This window comes from Mastigoproctus giganteus, chromosome 9 (genome assembly GCF_048544385.1).
Source record: "Mastigoproctus giganteus isolate SK-2022 chromosome 9, ASM4854438v1, whole genome shotgun sequence".
Taxonomy (NCBI): Eukaryota; Metazoa; Arthropoda; class Arachnida; order Uropygi; family Thelyphonidae; genus Mastigoproctus; species Mastigoproctus giganteus.
In genome coordinates, this window is record NC_143583.1 from 58,234,066 (window position 1) to 58,246,351 (window position 12,286).

Genomic DNA, 12,286 nt, shown 5'->3' on the forward strand with positions numbered 1-12,286 from the left:
TGTGTTGCGTTCAGTTGGGATGATTCCGCGTTCGACTGCCATTTCTTGTAAACACAAAGGCGAATCATGCATAAGCGAATTCGGTTCATGTTATATACGATATTGTTCCCCTATTTATAAATCGTGTATGATCGAATTCGTGTAGTGTAAACACGTGTTATACGAGGACTGACTGTACTTTGCATTTTTCAATGTTAAACTTCAGTTGCTACTTCTCAACCCATCTGCCCAAATTTTCTAGATCCTGTTGCAGTAGCACACTGTTGTTAACAACCCAGCCAACCTATGTATCATCTGCAAACTTTGACATTACACCTGATACACCTTTATCAATATCATTGATAAATATACAAAACAACAGCGGGTCCAACACCGAAGCCTTGAGAGATTCCACTAATAACATTAGTCCATGAAGAGCAGCATCCATTGATTACCACTCTGTCTTCTCCCACTCAACCAGGATTGGCCCTAGGCCCTGTGCCTGGTAGAAAAATTAAAAATTAAACAAAAAAAAAAAGAAAGAAGAATAGATGAAAAAAATAAAAGAAATAAAAGAGAAGGAAAAGGTTTTTTTTTTTTTTTTTTTTTCCATGTTAAAGGGCTCCTGTGAAACCTGAAGCAATGCCTTTTTTTTAACATATGTTTAGAAAATATGATTATATTTTATTAATGAGTACAAAAGACAGACAAAAATAATGTTTTTATTATTATTTATTTATTTTTTTTTAAATTCATAATATGTGAACAGCACAGTCTGTATAATTTATAAAGGTGTGGAAATTTTGGCCATTGTCTAGGTAATTATCTCAAGGCCAGTTTTTACACATTACTTGAAATATCAAAAGTAATTAATTTTCACTCATGTATACCCCACTTTAGGTATGGGCCAGACATAAGGTGGGGTATACATGTAAGAAAATAACAGAATGGTATCCAAGAGGAGCTACAAGAAAACCTGGAAGACAAAGTCGGAGATGGATAGATGAAATTCATGAGTTTTTGGGTAGTAAATGGATGGCCAGTGCTCAAAACAGAAGGAACTGGAAAGTTGCTGGAGAGGCCTTCATCCTGCAGTGGATTGAAAATGGCTGATGATGATGACATGTATGAAAATTAATTACTTTCGTCTGGCTCCCGCTGTATGGCCGAGCAATCCCTCTCACCCTGCTGAACACAGTACGCATCACTATAAAGTTGTATTGTAATGTTGGTGTGTTTTTATTTGAATAATTGTAAGTAAAATTTATATTATTCTTCATTTTATTTATTGAGTTGGAGCTGGAAGGCGACACAAACCCAGTGGCATAACTATGCCAATGCAGCTGCATTGGAGCCAAGCTTGAAAGGAGCCCCGTGAAATTTGGAAGACAGATTCATTTCTCAAGACAATTCACGATTTTCATTCATAAACGAGCAAGTTTTTTAAATTAAATGTAACATATTCTTATCGACCCAGCGACTGGCCACTACTCGAGTATTGTCTAGATTGATTCCAAGCTTATAGAAATATTAGTAAATAAAAGATAGTCGTGAAATATTCAGCAACTGCAGTGTCAAAAATATTAAATATACAGTACATCATAGTCTGATTTTATTTTAGTGTTGGTGAATTAAAATTTTTTGTGTATACATACTCTGATTGTTGTCAGAGGTTAATTTGTTTTATTTTATAATAGACAAATTTGTTGCATAACAGTCTGGCTATGGTTTTTAACGCATATCGTGCTAGATTTGCTCCCCCCCCCCTTTTTTTTGATCTGAAATGAAAAACTGCAAGGACTAGGAATGAGTTATTACTATGCTAACAAGAGAAACATTTCAGTTGCAGTTCGTTTGATCGTTGTGTATGGCATTCTGAACCTTCCTGTAATTAGCATTTATCCCATGGTGTTCAGAGAGGGAATAAGCAATGACCAGGCACGGTAAGGCACCTACTTCGGTCACTACAAAGTATTAAATTTTGTTAAGTTTATGGTTTCGAGGTCCATTTTCACAAAAACATTCTACTCTTGTCTATTGCTCTGTTTCTATACAGCCAACAAGACCCAAAAAGTCAGTAACTTTGTTACTGACTTTTGTTCAGCATCAACAAAGAAATGGTCATTTTCCAAAAATAAGTGAAGGGTCTTTCTATAAAGCCTCTCTGTGAAACAAGGTAGGAGTATCAAATGCAGTGTAAGGTATCAAGTTGGTGATTTCGATGATGCGCTTTTGGAAATACCATCAGAAGATGGCCAAGCAAGAAGTGAAGCTGAATCACCAGCTAACCAGATCAAGGAATACAAGTTTCTTGTTCTTTAGTGTTTTGGAATGATTTTTTTGTTTAACGTGGTAGATGACTTTCATCAACCGGTGAAATACCACCACTTTGCTTATTGGAGGCTTGAAGTGGTGAAACCCTTGTTTAGTCTCTAGAGCAAAGTTTCCAGCATCCCCCCCATACTTCTCCTTCAACCCATGCACGGTACTAAGTACTATAGGTTTTGATACCTTTCGTGTTTGGAGTTTTCATTAAAAAAAAAAAAAAAAAAAAAAAAGTAAAGAACTGCCAAGTGATTCTACAGATCTTGCTCATTCTTCTTTCTTTCATTTAAAAACCTTCTGCACTGGATGTCAAAATATAGAGAGACTGGCTTTAAACAAATCTTAGTTGGTACCACAAAAAAAATTATTATTGTTACCCGTAATTGATTACATAAACCCATATTTGCATCTGTAAATTGTGTGTTCTCTGGTCGATTTCCTGTTTTGCTGGACAGAAAAAACCTCAGTTACTGGGGGAAAAACCTTGCTATCTATGCCTGAGAGCAACTAGCCACTGAGTAAAAAAAAAATCCCATTAAAGTTCCTCGCATTGTCAGCAGGATTCGAACCCTGGCCTTTACAACCCGGTGTGGGAAGAAGAATGACTATACCACTCTGCTACCCATGCAGACTAGTTGGTGCCACAGAACTTGTGGCAGAATTGCAAGTATCTCCAGAATTTCACACAAGAAGATTACAAAAAAAAAAAAAGAAAGAAAGAGGCACTTCAATTACCAGCCTGCTGATGAACCTATAACAAATCATAAGGAAGCTTACAAGGTAAACAGCTTTAATAAAATTGTAGATAAGGCTTTGCAATTTCTAGAGTCATGTTTCCAACAGTTAATAAAACATAATAATCTTTTTGGTTTCTTGGGTAAATTTCTAAGAATTCCAAAGGATGAGTTAAGAAAACACGCTGCAGATTTAGAAATTGCACTTTTAGATGCTAAAATCATTGAGGGCAACGAATTGTCAAGTCTGTGAAGCTGGCAGATATTGATGACCACACGCTAGTGGAGGAAATGGAAGCATGGAAACCATTTCTTCCAGAATCATGCTTCGAAAATTCTTTATATTTTTACAATTTCTCACAACTAGTGAAAGAGCCACTGGACTTACGAATTTATTGATATTGCTAAGAATATTTTTAACGATTCCAGTGACTGTAGCATCTGGGAAAAGAAACTTTTCCCAATTAAAGTATATTAAAACATAATTTAATAAATATTTAAATTATAAATTATACAAATTATTTAATAAATCATTTAATTAAAACATATCTAAGGTCGACAATGCTTCGACAGAGACTCACCAGCCTTGCTATTGTATCCATTGAAAGAGAAGAAGCTAGGAATTTAAATTTTGAGAAAGTCTTCAAAGATTTTGCTGATAAATGGGCAAGAAAAATATCCTTCTGATTAGTTTTGTTTAAATTGATTTCTGGTCAATTGTTAACAAATTGTAATAATGTAAAAGTAATAAACAATTATTAATAGTTTTAGTTTATCATTTTTTCAAAATATTGAAGGATTAATATTGAATTTTTAAATGGGCCCCTGCATTTGCCAAAGCCAGCACTGCACTCAACCACCCTTTTATCCACTGTAGCAACTTACCCATAATACCATACTGCTCCAATTTATACAGTAGTCTTCCATGCACAACAGTGTCAAAAGCTTTCCTGAAATCCAAGTATATGATATCAGAAATAGTTTTTGCATCCAGTTCCTTTGTAACCATATCACTTTGTATCCAATCAAATTTGTCAGACAAGACTTTCCCTTAACAAACCCAAGATGTGTCTGACTTATTACTGCAGTCTTGTCTAGATGACCCTGCAATGCATCTTTAACCAGTGACTCCATTATTTTCCCCAGAACAGAAGTTTAACTAACTGGTCTGTAATTACTCATGTCACCCTTAGATCCCACTTTGTGAATTGGGGATACATTTGCACATCTCCAGTCTGTGGAGATTTCCCCTGAGTCCAAGGATGCTCTCATAATTATGGCTAAGGGTTTGCTTACCTTCCTTTGCTGCCACCTTCAATATAACTGCATAGATCCTGTCAACCCCCGGTGTCTTTCTTATGTTTAATTTCAACAGTTTCTCCTCCACTTTGCTCTCGGTTATTACAAAATCATTAAGCACCCTGTTACAGTTTGATAAACATCCAGCATTTTCCTCCCTTAATAACTCCTCATATATGAATGTAGATACAAATTACTCATTCAGTTTGTTTGCTATCTGAGCAGGAGCATCAGCAGTCAGTAAATTGATATCAAGGAGACCAATCTGATTCATCCCCTTCTAGAGTTTATATAAGTAAAGAAGTCCTTGCTGTTTTTCTTAGCATCCTTTGCCAAAGATTTCACGTAATCTGCCTTCGCTTGCCTAATCTCCTTTGTCACTTGATTATAGACTAGCCATGGGCTTCTGTGTTGCCTGATAATTGATATGCATCCCATTCATTTTTCTTCTCTGCCATGAGTCTCATTAGCTCATCTGACATCCATTTAGGCCCAAACTTGAACAATATTTCTTAATTGGTATGCAAAGCCTAGTAGCTTCCACGATTAGTTCTTTGAATGCTTCCCACTGAGAATTTGCTATTGGTAACATCATCAGTTGTTCCCATTGTATGGAATTTAAAAACTGTCTGAGGCCATTGTTGTCACCTTAACGGAAGCAAAAAACCCTTTCCTTTACCCCCGATGGTAATTATATCTTTAAGTAAATCCCACATCAGTACAGTGTGATCACTGCCACCTAGTGGTTCCTTTATCTGCAAATTCTTAATGCATGAATAATCACTGCTAATAACCAGATCAAGAGTATTACATTCTCCAGTTGCCTCTCAAACATACTGCTGCAGAAAACTATCATCCAATAAATCCACAAAAGTGTTGCTAGTGTGTGAGTGACCAACCCACAAATTCCAGTCAATATCTGTGAAGTTTAAATCCCCCATTATAACACAATCTGATTTACTGGCCCATTCTATTTCTCTGTACAATTGTGTTGTAGACCTGATGACTCTGATGAGTACAACAAACAACTGTACAGCGAAATGGAGTGGGCCAGTAAATCAGAATGTCTTATAATGGGGAATTTTGACTTCGCAGATATTGACTGGAACTTGTGAGTTGGTTACTTGCACACTAGCAAGACTTTTGTGGATTTACTGGATGAATGTGTTTTTCAGCAGCAGCATGTGCGAGAGACTACCAGAAAAATATTACTCTTGATCTGATTATCAGCAGTGGTCAGAGTGGGATTTACTTAAAGATGTAACTAGTAAAGGGAAGGGTTTTGCTTCCGTAAAGGTGACTATGGTGGTCTAAGACAGTTTTTTAATTCCATAGTGTGGGACCAATGTTACCAACAGCAAATTCTAAATGGGAAGCATTGAAGGAAGTAATCTTGGAAGGTACTTGGCTTTTCATACCAACTAAGAAATATTGTTCAAGATTTAGGCCTAAATAGATGTCAGATGAACCAATGAGACTCGTGGCAGAGAAGAAAAATGCATGGAATGCATATAACTTTTCAGGCGACACAGACGTCTATGGTAGATATAAACTAGGCTGTAATCAACTCATGAAGGAAGTTAGTTAGGTGAAGTCAGATTATGAGAAATCTTTGTCAAAGGATGCAACGAAAATCAGCAAATTCTTCTTTACTTATGTAAACTACAAAAGAAAGGGATAAATCAAATTGGTATTTTGCATCTACATTCACACATGAGGAATTCTGTAGAGAAGTGGAGACCAAAAGTTTATCCAACTCCAATAGGGAGTTAAATGAGTTTGTAATAACTGAGAGCAAAGTGGAGGAGAAATTGTTTAAGTTAAACATAAGAAAGGAACCTGGGTTGGATGGGATCTATCCAGTTATATTAAGCAAGACCATACTTACACTTCTCGGGGCACAAGGCGCTAAGCATTTATGCCCCCCCCCCCCTTTAAAGATACCAGAGGCGCAGAGTCCAAAAAGAAAAAAACTTGCATATGTAAATATAATCAGAAAAAAAAAAAAAAATATATATATATATATATATATATATATTTTTTTTTTTTATTGATCTATTTAAACACAAAAGTTGCAAAGCGTTGTAATATAAAAATTGCTTTAAAAATTTGAGATTACATAGGCCGTGCGAGGACACCCTCTCTGTGGTGACCCCTCGAAGCTAGTGCTTAATGCCCCTGTTTATAAGTACTGCTGTAACATTAAGGGAGGCATCAAACTCTTAGCCATAATTATGAGAATGTCCTGGATTCAGGGAGTTTCCCGTGGACTGAGAAATGCAAATATATCCATAATTGACAAAGGAAGATCAAAGGGTGATGCAAGTAATTGCAGACCTGTCAGTTTAACTTCTGTTTTGTGGAAAGTAATGGAGTCACTGGTTAAAGAAGTAATGAAAGATCATCTAGACAAGACTGCAGCTATAGTTCAGACACAGCATATGTTTGTAAAAACATATTATTACATATGTTTGTAATCTTGACTGGCCAATTTGATTGGATACTGCAATGTGGTCACAGAGGAACTGGATGTAAAAAAAATAATTTTGATATATACTTGGATTTCAGGAAAGCTTTTGATACCTTTGCACATAGAAGGCTGCTGTAGAAATTAGAGCAGTATGGCATTAAGGGAAAGTTGCTGCTATGGATAAAAGGATGGTTGAGCAGGCAAAGACAGATAGTGGTGATTAATGGACACTGCTCGTCGTGGACTAATGTTATTAGTGGTGTCCACCAGGGTTCGATGTTGTGCCCATTGTTGTTTTCTGTATTTATCATTGATATTGATGAGGGTATATCAGGCTTAATGTCCAAGTTCGCAGATGATACGAAGGTTGATAATGTTGTCGATGACAGTATATGGTTGCAACACGATCTTGAAAAATTGGGCTGAGAGGCAGCAGCTGAAGTTTAACATTGACAAATTCAAAGTTCCTCATATAGTTAGCAGTATCCCCAGAGTAAGATATCAACTGTGTGGTACTACACTAAGGATAGTGGAGAGTGAAAAAGATCTTTGGGGGGAGGGATAATTGTGCCATCAGATATGAAGTTTTCAGAGCAGTGCTGACAGGCTGCCAGAACAGTTCCTGGGGTCTTGTCATTGATGTAGTAGTAGTAGTAGTAGTAGTGGCATGTGATGCAAAAAAGCAAATGTATGAGTTTATGCAGCATCAGCCAAAAAAAAAAAAATCACACCGTTCCCTCCAAATGCCTGTCCAGTTCCTCATTAAAGTTATTCAACCTATCAACTTCCACAACGACAGATGGAAGTTTGTTCCAGCAATTAACCACCCACTGGCTAAAGGCAAATTTCCGCACATCTATTCTACATCTGTCTTTTCTTAATTTGAATTTATGCCCCCTTAGGTTCGTAATCTGAACAAGTGGAAGGATCCCATCAGAATTCAGCGTGCTCAACCCATTCAAGGCCTTATATACCTCAATCAGATCACCGCGCAGGTGCCTAGTCTAAAGCCACTGCAATTTGCAGAACTTAAGCCTCTCTTGGTAAGAGGATCCCTTCATTCCCCTCACCAATCTTGTTGCCCTTCTCTGTACCCGCTCAAGTAAATCTACATCCTTCCTAAAATGAGGTCTCCAGACCTGTACGCAGTACTCAAGGCGTGGCCTGACCATTGCCTTATACAGAGGAATAATCACCTCCTTTTCTCTGCTAGCAAAATTCCTATATATCATTGACAAAACCCCATGACCTGCCCTGGCAGCCTGTCTGCATTGCTCAGAGAACTTCATATCTGACTGCACAATTACTCCCAGGTCTTTCATTTTCTACCACCTTAAGTGTAGTACCACACAGTTGGTACGTTTCTCTGGGGTTATTTCTACCCATATGCAGTACTTTGCATTTGTCAAGGTTAAACTTCAGTTGCCACTTCTTAGCCCATCTGCCCAAATTATCTAGATCCTGTTGCAGTAGCAGACTGCCATTACTGTCATTAACAACCCTGCCAACCTTTGTATCATCTGCAAACTTCGACATTAAGCCTGATATACCTTCATCAATATCATTGATAAATATACAAAACAACAGTGGACCTAACACCGAACCCTGTGGGACTCCACTAATAACATTAGTCCAGGAAGAGCAGCACCCATTGATTACCACCCTCTGTCTTCTCGCACTTAACCATCCTTTTATCCATTGCAGCAACTTACCCTTAATACCATTCTGCTCCAATTTGTACAATAGTCTTCCATGCGCAACAGTGTCAAAAGCTTTCCTGAAATCCAAATATATGATATCAAAATTGTTTTTTGCATTCATTTCCTTTGTAGCCACATCATAATATCCTATCAAATTTGTCAGACAAGACTTTCCCTTAACAAACCCATGCTGTGTCTGAATTATTGCTGCAGTCTTGTCTAGATGATCCTGCAATGCATCTTTAACCAGCGACTCCATTATTTTACCCGGAACAGAAGTTAAACTAACTGGTCTGTAATTACTCGTGTCACCCTTCGATCCCCCTTTGTGAATTGGGAATACATTTGCACATCTCCAGTCCGTGGGAACCTCCCCTGAGTCCAAGGATGCTCTCATAATTATGGCTAAGGGTTTGCTTAGTTGCTTTGCCGCCTCCTTTAATATAACTGGATAGATCCCATCCACCCCAGGTGCTTTTCTTACGTTTAACTTCAACAAATTCTCTTCCACTTTGCTCTCAGTTATTACAAGATCATTAAGCACCCTGCTACAATTTGATATCCTTCTGCCATTTTCAAACCTTAATAATTCCTCACGTGTGAATGTAGATGCAAAATACTCATTCAGTTTGTTTGCTATCTGAGCAGGATCATCAACAGTCGAATCATCGATGTCAAGTGGACCAATCAGATTCATCCCCTTCCTTTTAGAGTTTATATAAGTAAAGAAATCCTTGCTGTTTTTCTTAGCATCTTTTGCCAAGGATTTCTCGTAATCTGCCTTCGCCTGCCGAACCTCCTTTGTGACCTGATTACAGATTAACTTATATCTGCCATAGGAATATGTGCAGGAACTTTGCTAGCACGGCTAAGGAGATGATTATTCCTTTTCTATAAAGCAATGGCCACACCTTGATTACTGTGTACAGGTCTGGAGGTCTCATTTTAAGGAGGATGTAGAGGTGCGGTAACAAGTACATTGAAGGGAACAAAGGGTTGCTCTCGCCAAGAAAAACTTCAGTTCTGCAAATTGCAGTGTCTGGAGTCTAAGCACCTCCGAGGGTGATCTGATTAAGATGTTTAAGGCCTTGAATTGTTTGAGCAAACTCAATGCTGATGGGATTATTCCTCTTGCTCAGATTACACACTTGAGGGGGCATAAATTCAAATTGAGGAGAGTCAGTTGTAGAATAGATGTGCTGAAATTTGCCTTTAGCGAGCAAGTGGTTGATTGCTCGAACAAACTTGTGGAAGTTGATAACAAATTCAGGGAAGAACTGGACAAGCTTTTGGTGTGAATTGATGGATGAAATGTGAAGGTTTTTTTTTTTTTTTTTTTGCTGATTCTATATAAGCTTGCTTCCTTGCATCATATACCTCTACTGTTGCTAATGCTTATTCAGTTGGAGGGTATGACTTTTCTCTCTCTCTACAGATAATGGTCAATAAAACATCAATAGGACATTATGGGTTTAGTGGTCACCTTTTTTACACTGCTCAGTATACTTCATATATCTGACTGTATTGTCCATCCCAATTCTCTTTCTTCTTTTACTGTCTTTAATTCAACCTCACCAAGTGTTTAATTTGTTTTGGGGTTGCTATTCCCCAAATGAAAGACCCTGCATTTTGTTGTATAAAAACGTAGCTGCCACTTTTCTGACTTTTCTTGAGTTCAAGTCGTGCTGAAGGAAATTTACCTTTCACAGATAATTAACAACTCTCCCAATCTTTATGTCGTTGATATTATGCCCTTCATCCCTTCGTTGATGTTATTTATGAAAATCAGAAACAACCGTGGCACAAGAGCCGATATTTGGAAATTTAATTTCATCTCTTCAGTTATTAATTAGCTATTTAAATGTATCAAGATGTAACTCCATAAATTGCAGTTGAATAAAATCCTTCCATGCACAGATTTATAATTGTTATATTTTTAGGCATTATGTGGAATGTTCAGGGCTATGCTAAGACTATTAAGTTCCTGGGTGCAAATAAAATTCATTCCTCCTGCTACATGAAAAGGAGAATGGCTGCAGGATAGATGGCAAAAATTTTCTCTCAGCCAGAGAGCAATTGATTATTGGAACAATCTGCCATCTGGTGTTGTGGAAGTGGATAGTTTGAATAAATTTAAGGAAGTATTAGACACCAATTATTATATGGGATGGACAGATGGTGGTACTTGTTTTTTGCTGATGCTTTATAAGCATGCTTCCTTGCATCACTTGCTACTACTGATACTAAATCGCTTTCTTGCAACTAAAAGCTGTCATTTGGATTGTGTGTATGTTTACACGATTCTCGGTATTGATAGTCACAGATCTCAATTGAGGGATCATTGATTGTAATCTTTCAGCAAGATCCTTTGTAGCACAAAAATCTAAAATAAATTCAGATCTAATACAATTGCAATACAACATCCTCAAAATGATTATTATAACTGGCTATTAAAAATGACTCGTTCAGCTTGGTTTATGTCTGTGTAATGAGCCAATTTGCTTCTAAAGCTTGAAGAAGGCTCCCCCCCCCCTAACTTTGAACATTTTAGTCATTGATTTTGAATTAATTCCATTTATTGTGCTATTATTGTTAACACGATAAATGGAAACAAGATAAGTGTAATATATGACACATGAGTTTGCTAAGAAAACAATTCTATCCAGGTTGGTTAAGAGTTACAACATCAAGTGTTACAAAAGTTTAACTAAAAGTTACAAAACCAAAAACAATAAAGAAGACTACATAAAAGAAATAACATAAGACAGACTTCAAAATCCTGACCAGAAGGAAATAAAGGCAAGTTTATGTTAATGCAATATGAGATATTTGTTTTATTCATCCGTATCCTTTTGGTATACATCAGTTGTTGTAAATAAAAAGTACTTTTTGTATTTTTGTTAATGTTTTTATTAAGTAATAATAGAAAATGTAAATGATCTTCTATTATAGTCATATGAGTAAAAATTAATAACGTTGACAGGTGTACCATACTTTCATTCCTTTTTGTTTAAAACTCTAATTTGAGCATATTAAAAACTATATCATTAACGAAAATTTTGTTTCAAGGTGTGTGTGCGTGCACCTGCATGCAGGGCAAATAACAGTGGTATGTGTAGAATTTGATATTTCCAAAATTCGGGGTGTTTCTGGCTGTTCACTCTAAAAATCCAAACTGTTTTTATCTATCACATGCTCCCCCCTCCAAACACTAAGAATTGTTTTTTCTTGTATATGCATTCCATGTATATGTGATGTGTATACTACTTGCATTGTAACTGACAGGTATAGAATTGCCCAGGTGTGTTTAGACATGTTGAGGCTTATAAGTAAGATAATTATATAAACCTGTGGTGTGTTTTTTCTGCATTCAGTTGTGCTCTGGTGCAGTCATGCTAACTAGTATCTGTTTTTCACATGATTTTCATATTCTGTATCTTTGAGAATGGCATCTTGGGATTGTGTGGACAATCCAAATATATTTTTTTATAATCTTGAACATATTATTTGCAGTAACTGTATTGTGGGAAACCCAGGCTGGATATAACATCATTTGTGAAAAATGTATATGTCACTTATATTGTAATTTAATTAGGTAACTGAGATAAAAAGTTAGGTCCACCCATAAAATGTGTCATACTTTTGTGTGGGGGGGGCTTACAATTGTAGAAATATGGTAAAAAAAACCCGTGACATTTGCCATTCCCATGGTGTGAAGGGAACCCTGGGATCATATTAATGATGCTACTTTTTTTTCATAAATAAAGCAGATTATAATG

General features: G+C 36.7%; 1 protein-coding gene across 4 annotated transcripts in view; it reads left to right on the top strand.

Moving 5' to 3' along the window:
- Nucleotides 1-12,286, top strand: part of LOC150080269 (uncharacterized) — a 604,576-nt gene that overhangs the window by 417,599 nt on the left and 174,691 nt on the right. The window lies entirely within an intron of this gene.